Here is a 24,320-nt window from a genome sequence, read left to right as displayed (position 1 = left end):
AATAAATCTGTATGGTATATGTGTGCTGCATTTTAACAGGCCGGGAGTTCATATGTAGTAAGACCTCATGTTTCCTCAAAAACATGGGTTTCCTTGGAAGATAAGAAATTTGCCTCCATCTTCGGGGGGAATTTTGCCTCCTGCTGTGGAATTTCTCTAAGATAGCGTGATCTCATTTTCTAATCAATGGGGGTGTCAGTGGGGGGAGCTTCGTCCTTGTTGCAATTCTCTCCCCTAGCATTCTGCACTGCCATTTGGTACATGTGCAGGTTCAGGGATGACCTTCACACACTGCTGGCTTGGTGGGGAAACAGATGTGTTGGCAGAACGATACACTTGGCTCAAGAGAAAGGGAGGTTCTGCCTGCACTGTTTTTGGAGCACTTCCTTACTTCCTTGTCCCCTAAGTGACATTAGTAGCTGTCTAAGCATATGGGCAAAGACAGGAGGGTACAATTGTGACAGTATGTTGTGTGTCTGTAGGGAATTGGATTAAAGAGGAGGGTGGGACTAGAGAAAAAGCTGATGAAGGGGATACTCAAGGCCTTGTGAATATAAGGAAAATATTTGTATTAAAATATGAACATCCATTTTCATTCTGGTCCATATGTGCATTTTTGGTATGGCCTCCAAAAGTATTCAAAGATGTATTCAATAAAAAGTCACCAAAGGAGATAAAACAGTTTACTTAATAATAAAAAAAAAAAAGAGAGAGAGAGACAGACAGACAGACCCGGGACACATGACTATAGAATGGCACCTAATATGTTTCACTCAGAAAAGACTAAAAGCAACAGATAGGAGAACCAGACATATATGAAAGAAGAAGAGAAGGGAGAGACATATGTACTGAATTAACTGATTGCTTCTCTCTGAAGTATTAAATTGATCCCGTTGCTGCTAAGTGACTCCTTCACATAATCTCAAGATTTGCTGTTTCTGTGATTTGGGTCACGGTGATTTGGTGTCTAAGAGTGCGTCCACACGGCACCTTAAACTCAAAATAAGATACGCAATTTGTGTTATACAAATTACGTATCTTATTGTGAATCTATTTTGAAATAGCTTATTTTGAAATTTGGCACATCTAGACCGTGCCAAATTTCAAAATAACGTGCTATTTTGAGACATCCCTTAACCCTCATGGAACAAGAGTTACTGGGAGGCTGAAATAGTGCACCTGTTGTTTTGGAAAATATTTTGAAATAATGGGTGGCTTGTTTAGGCTTGTGTAGACACAGGGTAGCTATTTCGGGATACCGCAGGTATCCCGAAATAGCAATGTAGACATACCCTAAATGTTTGTCTTCCCACACGTGCAGGAGATGAACTCTAGCTACAGTCAGAACTAGTGTAGTCAAGCTTGATGCATACTTTTGAAACAGCTCTGCCAAAGCACCTGAATCCTGATTTGCGGCATCTCATGCTATTCTAATTTTGGGCTGCCAGTGTGTCCTAACTGTGTCATATTACAGAGAACTGATTTTGTGATTTGAACCAAAATTAATTGTCACAAGGAGCATGCTAAACTAAGAGGTGAAGGGTGAATGTATCAATCCTCCACTAGGCTTCTTCAGCCTTCATGACTTATAAATAAGTGGCTCGTAATAATAGAAAATAGTTATTCTTCATTTGTGGATATTATCCATAAAACTGCCATAGACGTAACAAGCAGCTGCCTTGTGATGCTGTTCTTAGAAAGTAATGTAGCATAGCAATAATCACTGCTGAGTAGTTATTAGTCAATTATTTGAGAATCTCTGCAGATTATGAAAAAAGTTAGTATGTTGCTCAGGTGAAGTCCTTGACAAATTAATCATGTGATATTTCAGGGACTTTGAATGGCACATCAGGACTTCCATTCTCTTGGCACAGTGTTTCAGTGTCCCTTCCAGAAATAGAACTTTTTGATAGGGCATCCTGGACAACTAAGGAAATAAATGAATGATTGGGAAAGTCACTGGCAACGTTTGGATCATGAGAAAAACCCACTGTCTTCTCCACCTCCAGTTTTATACAGCTTTCATATCTTGGCTACTTCAGAATGAGGCAATATGTTGAGAAATCAAAATATTAGGATCTGAAAAACCATTATGCTGGTTTTGATAAGGGCATTTTATCTTTTACATTTTAATATGTCTACCCAGTAGTTGAAGGTCCCCTGTCCTTCCCCTCCCCTCCCCCGACTGTAGTTAATCTCTTCATATATCTCTAGTATGTGACAATGACTATATTGGTAGACTATTTCAGGGTCTTTATATCGACAGTTATAAAGTTATGCTGTCTGATAGGAGGTAGCTCTCTAGCTAAAGCTACAAATGTGTTACATTTTCATCACTCCTCTAATCCTAAAAGACCCTAACTCACTGTCCTGAATATTCTCTATAGTTTGTAATCACTTCACCCAACAGTGAAATGCAGCTTCCTTTGTAGTAGAATACAGTAGCAGCTTAATACAACAAGCTGCTAGTGCACAATAACATGATATAACAATTTGAAAGGAAATGAAGGATATCTAGTCCATTGAATCTGCAAGGGCATGTAGGTGGGGAAAATACAATTATTCTAGTGAGAGAAATATAACAGCTACTTAGAGGAGAGAGTGTCTCTCGCTGAGGAAGTAGGGTCAAGAAGGCAAGGACCTGTTGACCATACAGGATGCGTTCTTTTAAGTGTAAGGTGATTTTCTACAGTATTAATGCAAATTGTACATACCTAGCTGTCCTTTGGCATAGTTGCCCACAAGATGTGTTATGCAATCCGTTTGTTTATTGTTTTAATCCATTTTTCTCACTTTATTCTTAATGAATCCTGATTTTAATGAGACTGATGGGTCTGAAATTGTTTTGAGGCAAGGGAGGAGCTCTTGTGAATGGGAAATGGAGCATACCTGTATAGTGGCTGACTCTGTGGGTGCTGCAGGGCTTAAGTACCCACAGAAAAAAATAGTGTAGTGGTGGCTGGCGGGAGGTTGGAGAGCCCGAGGGAAGGAAGCAGAATGGGGCTGGAAGAGGTGGAGTGGGCAGAGTCTGGGGTGGGCAGAGTCTGGGAACGGCACACCCAGCTGGAAGAAGAAAAGTCAGCGCTTGTGTGCCCTGCAAGGCCAGGCTGAAGTAGGTGCCTATGAGGTTTCACCTAGATGTTGAATGCTAGCAGTGGGAGCGCAGGGAAAGCCATCTGAGAAGCAGGCATAGCAGAAATATGGTCTCAGATGTAACAGTCACAGGCACAGTTTTTAATATTGGTTTTCTTGGAACGTCCATATTGAGGGTGAGATGGTAGTGTGCTTCTGCGTCATTGTGAACGTACGCGACAAGGCCACTTGGCACAGCGGGGTTCAGAACCTGAGTTTGGGCAGATGGGCAACTTATTTGGAACTGTGTTGCTGGCATGAGGTGGAGCAGTGGATCTGAAAGCACGAGAGGAGTAGCTGACAACAAGAAAGAACCAACCTCAATGATTCTTTCTGCACCTGGAATCATGCCATAGTCGTTTAATACTAGAGAATCTGCCCTATGGCCATGGAGGGATTTTTTTATGTCTCCTGATCACAATAGCTGTGCTGGGAACAGTTAATGGCTATTAAATTCTGAGTTTTATTTCCTTTTTATAAGAATGTCATTGGTTAAAAAAAATAAAAGTTATGAGCTGCGTGGCCTTTATTTGCTACTCCCCAAGAGGAAGACCGATACAAAGGAGGAAAATTTGGCGATGGTCAACTGCTGATAGAGTGAATTGCTTTTAGCAATATGGGAAAAGTGTGTGAGTATAATATGAGTTACTGTAAAATTATCCTGTTGAGCCACTGTGGGTCTCTTCAGAAATCAGACTCCAGGTAAAATCCTGCCTTACATTCCAGAAACCGTTGATTTACTTTATTTGTTTCCCCCTCCTTCCTATTCCCAATAATAGCTCTTTCTTCTAGCAAGTAGGATGGAGTGTATTAACCTCTTCCTGAACTCTGTCCACACTAGACTTTTTTTTTCCTGAAATCTCTCACCATTGTTGCTTCACTAGGGGCAGGAATGATTGGGCAGACTACTCTAGATGGGCTGGTCACCCAAGCTTTTTATACTGTTATCTAGATCTGCTGTGATTATTAAAATCCTGGTATTTGCTCCACATCTATGCTAGGTATCCCTCCTACTGTTAAAGGTGAGGGATTTCCAAAGATGTCGGCTATATCTCCCAATAATGTGTCTCCATTAACACCAGTAAGAAGGGTTTTCTACAGTAAAGTTTTCTGAGAATCTTTTGTCCATGTGATATTTATCTCATGATTTATAAAATACATATTTCCGTGGCATTTCCATGCTCAGCTGCTAGATTTTAAAATGTACATTATGTGAATTTACTAGGGTGAAAAGCTAGCAAGTGTGAAAAATCAGGTGGTAATTGGCAGCTATATTAGGATATTGAGACTGTCTCTATAAAATTGGCATATCGGGTCACCTCTAGAATCTACTCACATTGATGAAAACTACTGCCTCTGTGGTCTGAAATACTGGAAGCCATGTTGTCAGAAAAATGGAAATAAATTCAGATGTTTATTACACTCAGATAATGTAAAGGGTCTCTACTCAAATCCATTTTCCACTTTGTTTTGCTGGCTTAGACTGGAACCAGAAATACAAAATTCCAGGAGGGAGGCTGCTCTCATGTTACTTCTTGCCAAGCTGGAACTAGAAATGCCTGAAGTTTCATGAGAAAGGGCTTTCTCCTGAGAGTTCCAGTACAGTTACTCAAATGTGTATGGTTCTCACAGTCTGAGTCATTTCCATAAGCATCTCATCCTTCTGATGCTTAACTGACCCTCTCGCCAAATATGAACTTGTTGAAGGAGGCCCCTCATTTTCTCTCTGACCTCTACATTTGTGCTTTGTTTTATACCTTCCCTGAGCTGGACACTGAACCTGTCAACTCTGCGGGTACGTTGGAGCTCGTTTCCATTAGATGATGGATTGATGCTGCAATGATTCATCCTCCAGTGGGTGATTTATCGTGTCTGTTTAGATGCGATAGATTGATCTCCGAGCACTCTCCTGTTGACTCCAGTACTCCACCAGGACGAGAAAAGTAGCTGGAACCAACGGGAAAGCAGCCCCTCCCCCCAACCTTATTGTGTGAAAGACACTGTGCTGACTCTGTCAACTTCAGCTACACTATTACAGCTTAGATTGATGGCCACGTATGCACACAGTGGTTAGTGTCAACAAGACCAAATTCTATTCCCAACAATGGCAACTCCAAAACTCCCTTTGATCTACTGGTAACAAGACTGTACCCTTCCTCTCTGAAGGCTCACCTGATAATTTGTTTCAGGGCTCCTCCCAGGTTTAGGTTACTGCCTCAGACTTCTGCATGCTGATACCACATCACATCACCATGCTGTGTTACTGTGCTGCACTTGCCTTCTACAGGCTCATGATGCAGATTTTTTAATTAAAATGAAAATGGCATTTCTCTGTCTCCCTCCCACTGTCTCATCCCATGGTCGAATCAGGTCAATGTGCATGTTTATAGGAACAGGTGAAAAGTAAGATCAGAGTGCAAACCTCTCTCCATCTGTGTCAGATTTAGACTACATCTACACTACATGCTTCTTGTGCAAGAAGTCTTTTGCGCAAGAGTTTTTGCGCAAAAACTTCTTGCGCAAGAGCACATCCACACCTCAACGCACATTGCAAAAGCGATGTGCTTTTGCGCAAGAGAGCATCCACTCTGCATGGAGGCTCTTGTGCAAGAAGCTCTGATGGCCATTCATAGAATGGCCATCAGAGCACCTGTGTTTTTTCCCATAGGGATTTCTTGCGCAAAAAAGCCCTAGAGCGTCCACATTTGCCTTTTTGCGCAATAGCTGTAGCGCAAAAGGGAAGTTATGCCTCATAAAAGGAGGTTTACCTACACCAGCAAAAGTCCTCTGTTCTGCCGTTTAACTGCTGATTTACTTGTGCAAATGCTCATTTGAGGTGTGGACGCTGCTCAGGTTTTTGCGCAAACACATTTGTTTTTGCACAAAAACCTTGCAGCGTAGACGTAGCCTTAGTGATGGTTGAGTTTTCTCATACAAGCTGTTTGGTCCTGAGAATATGTTGTTTGCTTCTTTCTTTTGAATATTTCTTTTCCTGGGTTAAGTACTCTTGTTCTGTTCCTCCTCTTCTTTCAGATGTTGGTCAGTCTATGAAATCTGGGCTCAGCCAGGGAAACAAAATGTGTGTGTGTGGTTTAGTGGAAAATGTAAGTGATGTGATAGTGTTTCTGGCCCTATCAGACATTTCTATGTCTGCAGCATTCCGCTTGGCTGTTGTGTGAATGCACAACTGTGGTGTTTGGGTTCTGAGCAGGGGGCTCTGCTTTAGGAACTGCTTTAGGTCTTTGTAAATGAATGCTACTGAAACTCACTCAGAACAGTCTCTATTGGGCTCTGATCCTTACTTACAATAAATGTCAGTGCAGGCACTACATGCAGAGCTCTGCAAGATTTCTCCCTAGTGCTCAATTATAAATTCCTGTAAACCCAGTCTCCATATATTTTTGCTAGTCTTCTTCCATTCCTGTGTACCTAATGCAGGGTGAATACAATATTTTCTTTTGCTAGGTCATTTGTAGCACTATCCTGTATTAAAATGAAGAACTTCTCAGGTCTCACTAGAACTGCTGCCTTCTTTGGTGGTAATTGCTTTTAACTGTTTCAGCCTTGTGAACAGCACTCAGACTATGTCATTCCTATAAGCCAGGGTTTACATTCCCTGTGGCCTCAGATGGTTTGCTGGAGAGATTTCTTCATTTGCAGTGGTTGTATCTTATTCTACTGCTGGTTTGTTTACTGTTGAGATCAGACAGAAAAATCAGTAGGATTAGGACAGAGGGTCTAATCTCAAAAACGTTTGTCCCACTTTACTCCTTGTGATTAGTGAGTTTCAGGGGATAAAAAGTCATGTATGTAAACTGATGGAATGATGCAGAAGAAAAGTCACATTAGCAAGATCTTTACTGTAAAACAAACAAACAGTTTAAAATATGAAATCAAAATAAATTACATGAGCAAAAACACTGAACCATGCCTCTAGCTTGGGGTTCAGCTGAGCCCTGTAACTGAATATACTCATGTAACCCCCTTTTTCCTCCCGGGTTACTGGGGAGCAGGTCACATTCACAGGTGTGCCTGGGCGCCAGATGTTTTAACCTAAAAGAGATCCTGAGCACCCCACTGGTGATGGTGTTTAGATGGGGAAAGCCCTATCCACCCCCTTGCTGCAGTCCCTTGCTGGCGGTGCCTCCACCTGGCTGGCCTTGTACACACTCACTGGTGTGCCTTGAGAGCATCCAGGAATATACTCATTCCAACATAAAGCTGGATCTAATAGAATACTTTAAAATAAACAATCTTTACTTAACTTAACTAATCAGGGATTAACAGAATAGCAAGGAATAGCATTAACAAAACACATAACCATAGTGGAAGCTTATATAGCTAGACAACAGTGACCCCACCCCAGAGTGTGCACACCCCTAGACTCAGTCCCAGACACGTGCTTGCGTTGGCGCGCTGATGTTGCAGCTGTAGTGAGGATTTGGTCCAGACTAAACAGCAGCTCTGTCCCAGGCAGCACTTTTCCAACAAGGCCCAAACTTACTGCCTCATGCTGTGCCTATAGGAAGCAGCCTGCTAGTTCCCAGTTCCAACAGGTATCTAGTAGCTGCACTCCAACAGCCCCTGCACTGGGTTAATGTCCTTGGCAGCAGCCTGGCTCCCCCTCTGGGTCCAAACTCCAAGGCAGAGTCCCAGACTGCTGGGCCTCTTCTTCAAGCACATGGAGAGAGCAGTCCTCTCTCCCCCCAGAGTCCTGCCTTCCTGTTTCTTTCCAAGGGCTCATGGGAATTGTAGTCTGGATTGTAGCACACAGGGTCTTTTAGAATAAAACAGAGGCCCCTTTAGTAAGGGGACTACACTCACCAAAGCCTTCTCCTTCCTGTAGGTAGGCACCGGAATCACATCTATTGGTCATCTGAGCAATAGAGGAGAGAGAAGCTGAGCTGAAGTTAACCCCTTATTCATCAGAGACTGGGCAGCTCCCCTCTACTCTTATAAATTTATCTCTGCTTGCTTTTTTCATTTCCCAGGATAGGTCCTGTTTCAACAGACAATTCTTATTCAACATAGTACTTAATCACATACTTATTAGCTTGAATCATGTGCTTAAATTCCATTAAAGTCAATGGGAGTTAAGCATGTGCTTATAATTAAATACATACTTAAGAGCTGTGCTAAATATAGATATGGACTTAAACACATGCTGACTTGGGACCATAGTTCTGAAATTGAAGGGTAGACTAAAATAATTTATTTTTATTTTTCAGATTTCATGAGTGGGTTTCACTGGCACTATTACAGGGCGTTGCTCAGGTCCTTAACTTAATTAGTTATGTTTTTTAAATAAAAGGAAAATGTACGTTTTATTTAAATGTTTGTGTTTTTCAAAAATACCAGGTTATTTTTATGAAATTAACTTTTATTTAGGATTGCTTAAAAAAGGGGATTGTTAAAATTTTTCTGTTTAATTGTTTTTTAGTGAATTATTTTTAACTGGGAATTTCATCAAGTGTATTTTTTCTTGATCCCTATAAATCAGGGGTGGGGAAACTAAGGCCTGGGGGGCTGGATACAGCCCCCAGCTTGCCTGGATCCAGCCCCTAAGGCTTGGAGCCCCTCTATCCCCTGCCCCAAGGGCCATGTTAGTGAGGGTTTGGTTGCTTCTCACTTCTGTGTGGGCCCCAATTGATTTTTCTGTGGCTCAATAGCCCCCAACCCAAAAAAACCCTGCTAGAAACTGTTATCATTTGCCATGTTTTAACAAAAAAGGGCTATAATCACTGTGGTTTGCAATAACATTTTCATCTAGTTTTTAAACTGAAAGTATTGATTTGGCTGTGCCAAAATAGAGCACTGCTCCAAATATCTGTTATATCTCTTTTCTGTAAGGTTTATTGAGAAGCAATCCTATTCCAGGTTCATCCTATTTTTCTGACTCATCTTGGTTCAATCCAGGGGTGAAAGTAACTTATATTTCTTACAGATGCTGTCTTATTGTACCCCCACCTCCAAGGGGACCCTCTGTGCAGGAGTTTGGGGGTTTGTGAAAGCGATGTAAGCCACTACTCAGGTAGCTGACTACTCGATAAGCTTAGGGTTATCAGGTAGTCAAATCACTACTCAACTACTCGCTTCACCTCTACCCCTGTTGTATCATAGGCAGCAAGACAGGGGTGTGAGCCAGCTTAAAAGTAGGTTCCCCCCCGCACCGTCTCAGCGGGGGCAGGGGCAGCAGAGCCGCAGCGGGGGACCTGGCGCCTGTGGGACCACTTCGGCTCTGCTTTTTAAATGTAGTAAAAGCCTCTTATTACATTTTAAAAGGCAGAGCCGCAGCTGTCTAGGAACCAGCGTGAGCAAGGACTGCTGCGTCCTGGCTCGCACCAGTTCCCGAACCTACTCCCGCTGCAGCTCTGCAGTTTAAATGTAATAGGAGCAGGGCTGCCTGCGGAACTGGCTCCTACAACATTTAAACTGCAAAGGTGACGCTTATCAACTAATTGTGTAGTCGATACAAATCGTATCAAGTACACAATTAGTCAGTTACCTGCTTCTTAACATCCTTAGTTTGTGATAAGGTGGAGTGCAGGAGGCTCAAGGCAGGGGTGGGGATCTGGAAGATGCAAGAGCCATGGCCGGGACTTGAAGTTGTGTGGGGTGCAGGAGTCTGGGTTGGGGATGAGGAGGGGCTACGGGCAGGAGGTTCTGTGTGTGTAGGGGTATGTGTGGGGAAGGCACACTTCCTACCCCCAAGTTTTGTACCAAGGCTGCTTGTTCTTCCCTGTCCTGTTCCTGACAGGGAGCCAGAGCAAAATGCACAGCTCGTTCGCCCCCTGTACTCCCCAGCCAGAGTGAGGAATGCAAAAAACTGTGCACTTTCCCCTCACTTCCTGACAAAGGGGAACAGTCAGCAATGGCCCTGTATGAATTTCGGGGGAGAGCCTCAGCCCCCTCATCTTCCCTAAAGGGTGCCTGGGGCATAGGTGGCTTGGGAAGTCCCAGATAGGGGGTCTCAGCTAGCCCTTTTTACCTTCTTGGTGAGTCTGTCTGTCTTCTGTTTGTTTTTATGAGAAGCAATCCCACTCCAGGTACATCCCATTGTCCTGGCACAACCAGACTCTGACCTTGTTTGTTATAAGAGGAAGCTGCATTGTATACTGAATTTGGTGGTCGTACCTCTAACCAGTTAGGAGGAGTTCTTGGACAGACAGACAAACATACTCTCTCAAGTGGATGCAACTCTGTTGGTGGTAAGCAATTGAATTAAGGTTTTTGTTTTCACTTTAAGGATATTGGAATGTTACCGCAGCTCATTTGATGTGATCTATGTGCAGGATTTTCAGCAGGCAAAGAGTAAGAGATGAGGCCTCTCTTACAGTGCAATTGACAGAATAGGCGCACTTCAGTTTGCAGCAGCCAACTCGGAGATAAAATTAAAGTGATAAAATCTCAATCTCCTCCCACTCAGCTGCATTGATCACTGAGGGCCATCTTTTCTCACTTTCACCATGGCTTCAGCTTGTATTCTCGCTCCTTTTCTCTAAATGATAATCAGACCAAGGCAGAAACCCATCTACGCAGAAACAGATACAGCTTAATATAAATTAAGTTCAGTTCATTTAATATCAGAGCCATGTGATATCAGCTTGCTCAGTGCTCATGAGTGCAGCTGACACTATTGGCTGATTTGATCTGCAGACTCTTTAGATTCCTCAAGCTTGCTGCAAGTTCTGGTTTATCTTGACTCCACTGAGGCAGTGGTTAAAGAGGATCAGGCTAGAAAGGAGAACCACCAGCCAGCTTCCGTGCTTGCATGCAGAATCAATTATAGAAACAGTGCTACTTTCATGAAAGTAGTGTTCGGGATGGGCAGTAGTTTCACTTCATTCACTATTTGAGCTGTTTTAAGCCCATCCTTTGTGGCAAAGATGCCAGGAGGCCTCAAGAGTCCATGGAGATATCCACCGATCCTTCATAGCCTTTGCAGACTTAAAGGAGGGAATTGCATTCTCAATTAACTATAGCAGGCATATTTAAAAAGTTTATTCATCTACAGAGGTATTACTGGAGCAATAGAGGTCATCTGGAACCAATGGTATTCCCATAAGAACGTAGCATCTGGCTTAAACCAAAGGTCCATCTGGCCCAGCATCCTGTCTGCCAACAGTGGCCAGTGCCGGGTGTCCCATTTTAACAGGGCCAGATTTCAAGTTAGGTATCTCTCAAAGCTTAATTATACCTAAAGCCTGTCTTTTGTCATCTGAGACAAGGAGATTGTATGGTATATTAGACTGCTTCAGAAAACCTGTGATATGACCCCTTACTTTCTCTTTTAAAGACATCAGTAATTGCATTCACTCAAGGGGCCAAATTCGGTTCTTTTCCTCTGATGCAACCACAGCACGACTGAGGCTATGTCTAGATTACAGAGTTTTTCCAGGATACTTCACCACGTCCAGGGAAGGCATCTGCTATTCTGACATTTTTTTTGCGGAAGAGCAGACATGCTCTTTTGGAAGCCCCGTATTCCTCATTTTATGAGGAATAAGGGCTCTTCTGAAAGAGGAGGTTTTTCCAAAATTTGGCCCCATGTAGATGGGCCAAATTTCAGAAATGTCTCTTCGAAAAAACAATTAGAAAAGGGTATGCAATTTATGTATCTTTTTCTGAAAAAAAGCGGCAGTCTAGCCGTAGCCTGAGAGGAGAACATGTCCCAAGGAGGAGTAACTCCTCTCCTTAGCCCTTCTCAAACCAAGGTCTGCCTTTGCACTTCAAGCTTTTTTATTCAAAAAGGCATTTTTTTGGTTAGCAGCTCTTTGGGGCTATGTCTAGACCACGGCTCTATTTTGGGATATTGGGAAGTATCCCGAAATAGCTATTCTGCGTCTTTAAACGCGCCTGTTATTTCAAAAAACCTATGCAATAACAGATGTGTTGTTCCAGCATCCCTGTAACCCTCATTCTACGAGGGTTAAGGGACGTTTTGGAATAGCTCTTTATTTCAAAATTTGGAGCTGTTTTTATAGCACCAAATTTCAAAATAAGCTACGCAATTTACATAGCGCAAATTGCATGGCTTATTTCGATGTAAGGGTCCAGTGTAGACACACGCTGGCTGTGTAAAGAGTCAGTGTGCTAATAGGGGACAGCACCGGGAGAGGACAAGGCTGGGTGGAGGGACGCCTCTTTGGAGTTTTGGTTGACTGTGTGATGGAGATCACAGAAACCAAAAAGGAGGGAGACATTGAAATGAGGGATTCTTTAAATCCTCCCATCCCATTGCTCCTATCCCCACCTCTTCCAGTTGTTGATAAATCTGGCCATTGCCTATGAAGTGCCTAAGAAAATCTAATCTAATTTTGTTTAGTCTTCCCTTGTTTTGTATTGCTGTGTCAGGGTGTTTCGTGTACATATTTATTGTAGAAGATGTAGATAAATATATGCTTTACGCTTTGTTAATGTGGAGGAGCTACGGTAGCTGAAAACAAGCAAGCTTTCTGAATGAAGTTATGATAATGCCTCTTAGAATGTTAATAGTTTATTTCAGGTATAAGGAAAGACAAAGGAATTTAGCCTGACTGTGGAATATATTTAGAAAGGCTGGACAACTCCCTAAACTTACAAGATTTTGTAAAATGCTTCTTCCACATGTGGCCTAATCACTGGGGATATTGCACACAAACTTCAGAGCCCTTTTGATACTTGGGAATTGAGAAACTCTGACCACCAGTGCTAGGGTGAATGACATCAGTGCTGTGGGAAACTAGAAGAACTATTTTGGCTCTGACTTTGTAGCTCTATGTATGGCTGAAAGCTGTGAGATACTGGAGCCTTGATCCAAACATAACTTGCACATCTGTAAAATATATCAGTGATATTTGCATGACTTCAAGCAGGAAGCAACAAGTTCAGAAGTACATTGGCCATTATATTTTTTTCTCCAGCAAGTCTGATGTTGTCTTTGCTTAATACCACACTTGTGTGAAGCGGGAGAGGGCTTGATCCAATCAGTTTCTTGTGTGAATTATTTTATTTTTGTCTTTTTATACTGTGAAGTGGTGTTCATTAGGAAATATACATTCAGAAAACACACTGATTAGCAGCCATATAATAACGACCAAAGAGAGGTCTTTCAGATACTTTTCACACTATATTTTATCTTCAAATATAGGTACTGTACATATTTTGTAATCTAGTTATGATGGGGATTGAGTGAAATTTCTTTAAAAATTATGGATGTAACAGCTGTTATTTATTCAGGATAAATGTAAAAAAGCAATTAAGCTTCTATATGGAATGAGGTAGCTGAAACAATATAAAAGTTACCACCCAAAATACAAGCCACATGAAATGCTGATCAGAAATCCAAGATATGTGGACAGAAAAAATTAACTGTGGGGTATGTAAAAACACTGGGAGTGTGGCTCTGAGAGGGCCTGAGAGATTTTGGGCATAGTGCTGTCTGAGAGTCTTGGAAGGGAGAGGAAAGAAGTCTCTTTCTGCTTGAAGAGAAAAGCATCTTTTCTGTGTTCTGTTTAGGGACATGAGACTTTATGTCCAGTCTTTGTAAATAAACAGGATTGCATCAAACATATACCTGAGTCCATCAATTTCTTCTCCAAATGGCAACAATCTGCTAGACTCCAAACATCAGCTAATTACTCAGGTCAAAAATGGGTCATAGTTCTGTTTAAAAAAAAAGAAAAAAAGCAGCAGGCTCAGGGAAGAGTGAAGAAGAAGGTGAATTCTAAGAGAAATTTTGGAGATCATATAAACTCCTGCCTGCCAATGTGTCTCCTTTGTCCCTCCCAAAAAAAGTTTAGTACAGTAATTCCTCATTTAACACGTGACCGCTTAACATGTTTTCGCGATAGCACGATTTTTTTTTAGGGAACGTTTTTTGAATTACACGACCGTCCCCGGAATAACACGATTTCCCCAGCCGGCCCATTGCCAGTGGCTGCGCTGAGTTCACCACTTGCTGTGCTGTTCCCCGCTGACTCCTTCTTGCCTGACGCCTTGCTCCCTCTTCCCGGCCCTCGCTTGCAGGCCGGCGGCTGGGTTTCCCCAGCCGGCCCATCGCTAGCGGCTGTGTGGGGCTTCCCCCGCCTCCCTGCAAAGCGGCGGAGGGTTTGCCGCTCACCGCACTGTTCTGCCGAACCCCCCTCGCCGGACGCAGTGCGGGTCCCAGCAGACCCGTCACAGGGACATACTCCCAACTCAATCCGCCTCCCTCTCCTCCCCTTCCCTTTCCCAGAGCCAAACACCTCCCCTCCCTGCTGTAATCCAGTCCCCTTTCTCCCCCAACCTTATGTTCCAACAGACACCACCACCTGAAACAAAACCCCCACCTTTTCCATTATTTTCAATGGGAAAATTGACCCCACAGAACACGTTTTCACTTAACACGATCATTTTCTGAAACACATCTATAGTGTTAAATGAGGAATTACTGTACTGGAGGTTGACAGCTGACCCAAGTGAAGTCTGCTGGATGTTTGTTATTGTTGGGAACATTTCCTTCTGAAATATCTGTCTGGTTATTGCATTTTAATTAAAATAAAGTGTTGTGATATCTATCAAAGCTAGTTTTGGGAAAGAGCATATCTATACAGGAACTGGAGTGGAGATTGAAAGCCTTCCCTTGAATACAGACCCACTATGCTGTGGAGCCTCTGGACAGCCCTAATCACTCTAACGCTCTGTACTGAGATATCTCAGACCTGCTGCAAGTAACTTGAAGCCCAATAAATCTAAGCAGCTTGACTGGCTGTGCTTACAAATTATGCTAGTGAGGATGGCCACCAGTACTGATTATAAAGTCAGTCATTTTTGTCAATCTTTATAAACACCACTGTCTTCCTGATGGGCCTTTCAGAAGTGCTCTAAAAACATCCCGCATTATCAGATGCAGTGTTGTCCATTGGATTTTGTTCAGGGTTCGTAAATAAAACGCATCTGAAATTTCTAAATCAAGCCACTATGGCTTTGTAGAAAGAGTAAGGTTTCAAAAAACAAAATATTCTTCATTGCTCAAAGTTTCAGATCTCATGTAACCTCTCTAGCTACCTTGAGATGTGTCAGAAACTTAACCCTATGCTTATGGAAACAAATTGCATACAAAACTTAAAATTGGGAAGAGGTGTAAAAATATTAGGTCAATAAATGTACAGTTGTCATTACAAAAAGTAACCACTTCATGTTTAATCTATATCCTTGAAGAGGTTTCCATTGTACCTTATTATGATTAGTGAGATATTTGATAGAAAAGCAAGGAGAAGATGCAAATAGTAAGGAGGAGGAGTCTGCATTCATGGTTTGCTGGCCCAAGCCTCTAAGTTAATCGGTGTGATTGCTTTCTGTGACAGGGCCATTTTTTACTAGGAAAACTGATCTTATCTTTTCCGTGTTTTCCCCTGTCTGACAGGTACAGTCCATTGGTTATGAAACATGCACAGCATCTGCTGACAAACTGAAAAGCTGTTTTGATGACCCATTGTGCAAAGAAAAATGAGAACTCTCGGCATGGCCCTGTAAAGCGTGTCTGTAGAGAAACAACATAAAAGAGGCTGGGATAATCAGTTCCATGCAAGTTTGTGCTATATAACAAGGAAGTGGTTGAACGCTAGTGCACTTCGGTTCACGTTTTCATAGGCACAGGAAGCAATAAAAGCATGTTCGGGCTAGCATGTGAAGGAGTAGTATAACCTTTGTCCACGTATATGAGTTTCTGAGAAGTAAGACGATAAGAGGAAATGCTAAGCCAATAGGTTCTTATGCTTATGTATGGTTTCTATACTTTGGTGTTGCCACAGGGTAATGCTGGCAGTCCATCATAGCAGTTGAAATAAATAGGATGTGAGTGTTATTTGATTGCTTGAATGAAAACATTTTTGCTCTTTTTTTAGTAGTGACCAAGCCCCCCCCCCAACCAAACAAATCTAAAAACAAATGCCTGAGGGACTAAGCAGAATTCATCCCTTTTATTTGATTTTTCTGGGCAGTTGATGTGAAATATTGGTGATGGAGGACAGATCCAGAGAAATATAAAATACTGCAGCCTTTTTTTTTATTATTAAGCCTTGGGAGGCAGTTTGCAACGTACAGCAATTTTGAGATGGATTTGGAAGTGTGTGTGTACTTATAGTATCTCTATACACTCTAAAATTCTAGTACCAATTTTACAAAAAAACGTATCTGCCTATATTTCTATCATTGTTTGGATCCACTTCAGAATCTATTGTTTCTTGTTTTTCTTTTCTCTGAGACTTTTATCCTACCCATGGGGGATTTGTCACTGTGCTATTGCCCTGAGGCTGCCCGCTTTTCAGTTTTTGGAATTTCTGCAATCACTTTGAGCCTCTCAATAGATTATCGACGGAGAAATATGGTTTATTCGCTTTCAGACTAAGAGAATCAAATTGCCCAAATGTGGAAACATAGGTATTGCAAACAGCCAAACAATGGTAACCACTTCTTATGTTCAAAGGAAGATGTTTAAAGTCCTAGGTTCAGATTTAATTACAGGGAGGATATTAATGCTTTCCTTCCACAAAAAAGTGAGGGACTGTCAGTCCTGTGTGGGATGGGGAAGAATTCTATAAAGTGGAATTGCTGGTCAGGATAAGTGATGGTGGAGAGGTATACTGAAGCAGCAATCCTGTTTCATAAATACCTTTCCTTTTTCATTTCAATCTAGTCCTCAGTTTCCGAGGCCTGACACCATCATCTGTAATTTTTGATAATTAATCATATGTACAAAAGACTCAGCCGATATCTGTATAGTAAACTATATTCAAAGATTCCAAAGTGCATGTCAGACTTCCCAAAGGGGAATTTACTTAATTGATCAGCTGAGTATTTATGAGTCTCTGAGGTAAGGGAAAGGTGTGCTGGGGAGTTAAGATGAGGAGAATTATCTGAGTAGGCTTTGTGCCAAGTGGAATAGGATAGGTCCATCAATGGCTATTAGCTGAGATGGGCAGGAATGGTATCCTTAGCCTCTGTGAGAAACTGGGAATGGGTGACAGGGGATCTCAGATCTGGGCTCTGACATTCACTGCCAAAATTTCTTTTTGTAGTACAGATTTATCATCCGCACCATGCCCTTCAGCCTGGAAGTATCTCATCCAAAGCAGACCTTGGCCCAGATTATGGGTGAGATCGCTGCTTGGCACTGTTGGCCTAAGAGGACTCTATTCCTTACTGACAGTAGGATGTCTGAAGAATAAATTCCTCTGATCCTGTGTTGCTCATGAAGCTTCCCAAGCAAGAGCTCTGTGCCCCCTCCAGTTCTACAGGGAGTAGCTGAGGTAGAAAAGCTAGTGCAGAGAAGACACAGGCAGTGGGGTGTTTAATCCTACTCAGAGTTGCTCTCAATGCAAAGTTTAAAATGCTGGTAGCAGTCATTTGTCCTGTCTACACAAGCACTAGCACAGTAGAGCTGCAGAAGTGTTTTTCCTAGGAAAAAGCTTAATGCAGGCAGGTTTCTTTTTGTACAACTACTTTGACTTTTATCCCAGCGCCGCTCATCTGATAACCTCAAAGCCTGCTGTTTTCAGGTAGGGAAGTGTTATGCAGGTGGAGAAACTGGCACAGGTTCATTAAGGGATGTGTATGAGATCAAGTGGAGTCAGTTTGAGACTCAGAGTATGCCAGAAACTCCACGAAGTCGGCTAGGAACTTCACTGTTGCAACTGGTTTTGTGTGGAAGGGGCTACAATGGTAAAACTCTAAGAACAGAACCTGAAATTGAATTCTGATTCCAAATTCCTTTTTCTAACTCTTGGCACCTACTTTATCTGAGAAGTGATGAGCAAGCATCTAAATATAACCTCCCCCCCCCCCCCACAAGTGCAGTTTCTATCCTAATAAGCATTATTATTTAAAGTAGTATTGATGAAACTCACCACAGTATGGAGTAATTCACAAATATCTGCTGTGCTCCTAGAGTTGACAATTCCCTTCAGACTTACTGTCCACTGTCAATATGAAGTAGCAGATGCTTTTTAATCATTGTACAGTTTTTGGCATTACCACAATTACCTGTGGGGAGTTACCACTCAGTGCTCTGAGCTAGAGGTGCCGAGAGACCAACACACCCACTCATTTCAATGAGAGATGAGGACTCTGCATCTCACAGGATTGAGCCTTTACTATATTAAAAGTCAATGATTCTTTTTAAAAACTGTATTTATATGCCAATATAATTAAAATTTCTGCTATAGATAATGTACAACATAGCACTAATTTGTGTGAGATAAAGGTAAATTTAAATGCAGGAAGTAGAAGAGTTGGAGAGTGCTAATTATTGCTAAACTTGATTTTAAAAATACAAATGTGCATGTGTTTTTAATAACTCGGACACATCAAGAAGTGTGGAGGAAGTGGTGGAGAGGGGAGAAAGAATGTCCTTAACTAGCACCTGTTTGTAATGCAGTAAGAACGTATAGCTTTTGATGCATTACTTCTGGTTTGTCAAACAGCTGGATATTGCTGTTCAACCTATTTAATGCCTCATTTACTAGCATTTGATTATAGAGCCAGTAGTCGAAAATGGATGGTAAAGATTAGGTTTACAGTGAAGAGAATATATTTATCAAGAGGGTTAAGAGTAGATGCTGTATATGAACAGCTTTCAATACTGTCATTTGAACAGGTTCATCTCTTGTGAGATTTCTAGCCCAATTTCCAAATTAAAGAGCCAAGCTAACAAGCTTAGAAATACTTTCGTGCAGCTTTAGTTGCCTCTTGAATGCCATTTTGTTTTCATTTGAGAACACTGTTTTCCTTTTGTACTAGGCAGGAATTGGGTGCTATAGAAAGGAGGATAATTGCAGTGGATACTGTGGAGTGAGACTGAGATGCTTTTGTCTTAGTGCTTATAACTAACCTATGTGGACCTTGTTAATTTTGAAGACATTTTGTGTAACAATGCTTAACGGCTACATAAATGTTTAAAAGATTGCAGATTAAGCAAGTTGGGCTTGTAAGCAATGTAGAGCTGATCCTCTGTGACACTTACATGACCCAGAAACAGAGCAGCAAGCAGGAGGTTACTACACTAAGTGAACAGTGTTTTGATATTTTTCTTATAATAAAACCTAAGAAGTTAACCTTTGAAGTAGAGTAAATTTATTTTCCAAAGTGCAATGCTTTCCATAGGTATGCATTTTAACCTATTTTTCCACTTCCTTTCTCTTGTTGTCATACAGATTTTAGGCCAGGAGTACAGTAATGAGTAGAGAAAAGAGTAATAGACGGTAAAGAGCTCTTGTGGAAAAGTTCTGGGAAATTACATAGAGAATGATAGTCTCTTTTTAGATTTTCTTCAGCCCAGATTCTCTGGTTTTATTGTTGCAGTCATGGTGAGGAACTGCTAAACAAATATAAAATATGCAGACTTGTATAATTCAAATGGATTTCATCCACAGAACCAGGAGACTTGTGTGTTGTGCACAATCCATCACTGGAACTTTAATGATAATCATACTTCATGGCTCACTCTGTTTTGATTTTTAACTGAACTTGGGTCCAAATGAAAATCTTGGCTCCCAGCATCTTCAAACTTTGATCGGTTTTGAAATCTCAGACTGGTCAGAATCAGAATTTTGCAATTGACCCATTTCTTTGCAATGGGCCAAACCATACCCCTGCATCTGCAAAACATCTTTGTGTTTGAAAAAAAATCTTAATTTTGTGTCTTGTTTTCATCTATATGCCTAACAGACGTATTAATTTACCTACACATACTACAGGGGAATCTTAGAGTTGACAGTACAGTTCCTCATTACAAAGTAAATTCATACCCTGCATTAAACTGAACTAATTACTGTAGTTGAGTTGAGTTGAAATACAATGAATAGTTAGAGACCAGTGTCCTTGTCCACCACAGTCTGTCTTTAGATATGCATGAATTGCAGCTACTGAAGATGGATAGGAGGGTCAGTGCACTCTTGTATGTTAATTTACCATTAATCGTTATAGTAATAATTTTACTGCTTCATGAATTCCATAAATTGGTTAGCCTTGCTTTTAATGAAGAGCCTAATGTAGTACATATACAATAGATCATTCCTTTATCTTTTAATGGTATCTGATACAGAAAACTTGACCATATGAACTAAATGGATAATGATCATTTGCACCATGACACAACCTAACTACAATGACTATCTGTTATGTTTTTATAGCCCTGATTGTCCCAAAGACCAAGTTACCAGTCTGTTGTTCATTCTTGAAGACACTTGGAAGTCAGATTTTTAAATCAAATCAAGTGAGTAATCTTTGAATTCCAAAATAGTTGAAAATGTTGTTTTAAATATCTGTTTTGATTTTATTATATCACTCTGGCTCCTACTCTTTTAAATTAAACAACTCCTTGGTAAGATGGGCAGTAAGCTTTTGGTTTATTGGGCTACCCACTAAAACCCAATGTTATCAGCAAGTTCCAGATGCTTCTGTCTGGGAGGCTAGCACAGCTAAGTAGAAAAGCAAACTCAAAGGAGGGAAAGAAGGAGTTTCTTCATGGAAGCTTTAATTTTTACATAGACTTTGTACTAATATACTGAACAACTATTGCTCAGCATGGGGAAGCAACAATGGGAGGAAACTTGCAAAGAAAATTTCAATTTGGTCACAGGTTGTCTGTTATTTATGGGGTAAAATAGAAATTAGTTAAATATTTGAAAACCAGTGTCGTACTACAGTGCAGGGTAACAGTCAATTATTGATACAAAGTTATGGTTGAGAAGATGCGCTATTACAACCGTATGGTTGAGATTTTAAAATCTAAAGTCAGGTAAGCCTCAGATACATTTCTAGCACAATGCTCCTCAATATCGTCTCTACCATGTTGTCCACCAACTATCTGCATTTGGGTCAGAGGCCTTTCACATTGCAAGATTTAATTCCCTCAGCCATCCCTTCCAATATGCAAAATACGCAGCTGTGTAGGGCACCATGAAGTTTGGGGGACCAAATTGCCCCAAATTTTGTGATGTCTTAGCCAGTTCTGTGCTGCACACTGGTACTGGCTCTGACCAACAGCCCTATCCCCCACACTGTCCCATTTCCCCTGCCTCCTGTGGGCTGCTCAGCCACTGCTCACCAGCTGTTTCCCCTTCTGGCAGAAGGAGAAACACTGCACAGTGCTCAAGCCACTTGCCCTGGCCGTCAGGTCAGCCAGTCTCCCTGCCTTACTTCTGCCCTGCTCCTGCAGCTTTGGGCCTGCCGTCCACAGATTCAGCCCTCATAGTCCCACAGCTTTTGATTGTGTCCCCTACCATGGAAGGATGTGTACAAGTGCCCAGGCTGTGTAGGGCACCAGAATTGGAAGGGGCAGCCCTATTAATTCTTCTCTGCCCAAGATTACTAATCACTGGCTAGAGACAGCCATACTGTATGGGTCCAGAAAAACTCAGATCCACTCTTGATGTGGGCAAGAAAAAATCCCACTTCATAACAACTGCCATCATACTTGTATAGCCAGGAATTATATCCTTTTTAATGCATCACAATGTGTTTACCAACTAGTATGTGACAGCCCACAATCAAGTGATCATGTAATGAAAGACTTTATTGTAATAATATTGACACAAGGCTATAGCTGTCCAGCACTGAGAAGACTGGAGGGGAGGCACTCCTTAGCTATGAATAGCCTACACATTTAACTTTCTAGGCTGAGTGGACTGAAACATCTACAAATAATGATTGTCATTCAAAACAAATGGATTTCAGGTTTTTATTGCAAACCTAGCATGCTGGATTGAGACTCCTTTGGGACTATTACGTAATGTGTCAAAACCCCACTGAGCCTGCTTTTCCTGGCAGCTTGAGCAGCCTGTAACCCTTTTTTCTTGAGCCCAGATCTCTGGACTGTGTCAGCACAGATGCAGGGACAGGGCCACACCCCCAAGTCTGCAGACATACTCTGTAAGCAGCACATTATAAGATCTTTTCTCAGTACTCAAGTACATAGCCCTCCAGGGAGCTGAGCCCTAGATAAATCTTTCTTATGCTATATAGAGATCAGTACAGTTAGGCTCATGAAATTTGCCCTCTTTCTCAGTGTCAAGAGAGAGATGCACAGACACCTTGCCCCTTCCCTCGGTAACAATAATTGACACTGGGTTTATTAATAAACAAAAGTGATTTTATTAAGGATAAAAGGTAGGATTTAACTAATAAACCATCTTGTTAGTCTTTAAAGTGCTACATTGTCCTGCATTTTGCTTCAGCTACCCCAGACTAACACGGCTACATCTCTATCACATAAGATTTCACACTTGAAGTTGTTCTAATAAGCTTCTTTCATAGACTGGAAAGCCTTCCAGCATTCAATATTGTTTGTTTCTAGCAGGAGTCTTCAGTGGGGATTCCAGGAGAGAACTGATGACCTGGATTACCTCACTCTCCAACTTTCAGTAGTTTTTTTTCAAAAGGCGGGAATCCTTTGTGTTCATTGTAAGCTTTCCCTCTGCTCTTGTGGAAGAATACAGCATCCAAGATGGATCCCAGGTGACGTGGCCATATGTTTTGGTAGGACACACAATAGCCGCTCCTCCAGACTTACAGGAAAAACAGGACTATTCACAGATCATTGTCTTAAGTATTGGGCCATTAAGTTCCTTGAGTATTATTAATGGCCCTCACTTAGAATGACTACATTAATAACAGATTTACACTTCATATTTCTAACTTCAAATACAGGAATGATACATGCATGCAAATAGGATAATCATATTCAGTATATTACAACCTTTCTAATGATATCTCACCTGAAATATCTCACATAAAGCATTGTCCAGTTATGTCATGTTAATATTAATAAACAAAGTCCCATAAAAATATAGAAAGCCCCATGACACCTAGCTTATATTTTAAAAAATGTTAGAGCAGTAGTTAATTACTCACTTCACAATTAGTAACTCCAGAGTGCTAAAATGCAAGAATATACACAAGAAAAATTAATTTCCATCTCAGATGGCTAGTCACAGAGCCGCAGGTCAGACTCTATAGGGTCTATTCAAATATGCCATTATACATGTGGAAAGTTTACTTTTGCACATGGAAAGTTTACATTGAGAACACTAAACATGTGGCACCTACCGCGACTGGTTCTCTAGTACGGGAAAACAGTCTGTGTGATATGCAAACCTCTCAGATGTTTTAGAGAAGCTCCAAAAAAGTGCCACCGCATTCTAAAGTAGGAGTGGGCAATAATTTTTTGCAGGGGGCCACTTAAAAATTTTTTGAAGTGGCCCTGGGCTGCACCGGAAGGGGCAGGGCTAGGATGCTGTGGGCTTCCCCACCCACAGACCATGATTGGTTTGGGGATGGGGAAGCCCCTTTGTCCTTCTTCCCACTAAGCACCATGCCCCTGGTGGTAGGAGGATACTTCCTGTGCTCTGCCACCCCCAGGCCAATCAGAGCCTGGGGGCGGGGGAGCACATGAAGCCTCCTCCCACCCTGCCAGGAGCATGTGGCACTTCAAAGCGCTGTGTGCTCCTGGCAGGGTGGAGGAAACTTTGTGTGCCTTCCCCCCCCACCTCCAGGCCCTAATTGGCCCAGGGGCAGAAGAGTGGCAGGGCTTCCATGGGCCAGATGAACCTGCTTGGCGAGTTGAATCTGGTCCATGGAAGTCCGTTTGCCGACTCCTGTTCTAAAGCATTCTCTTCTCTCTCATTTCCATTTCCTCTCCCTCACGCTGACTTCTGTTCATCCAAAATGCAGCCTTTAGAAATCATCCTCTTTGCCCAGACTTCTGATCACATCTCTCCTTTCTTTCATCGTTCACTGGTTGCTTCTTGCCATCAGCCTCAAATTTCAGGTCCTTGCCCTAACCTGCAAAATTGACCTCTAAATTTTCATCTCTTTCTGCCTTCATCCTTCAAGTTTCATGACTATTTGTTTCCTTCCTGGCATCCTCCCACACCCTTCAATGCCTTGCCCTTTGCAGCACCCCATCCCTGGAACCCTTTTTTCTTGAAACTCGTCATCACACTTTCATCTTCTCCTCCTCAAGTCACTCCTTGAAAACACACTTCTGAAGTGATGCCTATAGATCTTCATCTGCTCCTCCCGTGAATTGGAACTTGGTTGAGGGCTAGCTGTTTGTAGTTAAATCTGGGCAAGATGAAGATTATGCTGGTTGGTAGCAGCCGGAAATATTGGAGGAATTCATATTGTCACTGTCACTCCCCACACCCATACTTTATGAAAATTGGCTA

General features: G+C 41.8%; 1 long non-coding RNA gene across 8 annotated transcripts in view; it reads left to right on the top strand.

Moving 5' to 3' along the window:
• Positions 1-24,320, top strand: part of LOC112545567 (uncharacterized) — a 246,728-nt gene that overhangs the window by 190,718 nt on the left and 31,690 nt on the right. For 7 of the 8 annotated variants that reach the window (XR_016348848.1, XR_016348845.1, XR_012901639.2 and 4 more), the window contains one exon: positions 20,283-20,365. This is a non-coding gene — a long non-coding RNA (uncharacterized LOC112545567). Of the gene's footprint in view, positions 1-15,517; positions 16,014-20,282; positions 20,366-24,320 lie in introns of those variants that run through there. The other variant, XR_016348843.1, reaches the window with a different exon arrangement.

This window comes from Pelodiscus sinensis, chromosome 2 (assembly GCF_052426305.1).
Source record: "Pelodiscus sinensis isolate ZL-2025 chromosome 2, ASM5242630v1, whole genome shotgun sequence".
Classification (NCBI taxonomy): domain Eukaryota; kingdom Metazoa; phylum Chordata; order Testudines; family Trionychidae; genus Pelodiscus; species Pelodiscus sinensis.
The sequence above is the reverse complement of the archived record's forward strand: the minus strand, read 5'-3'. Positions and strand labels throughout refer to the sequence as shown.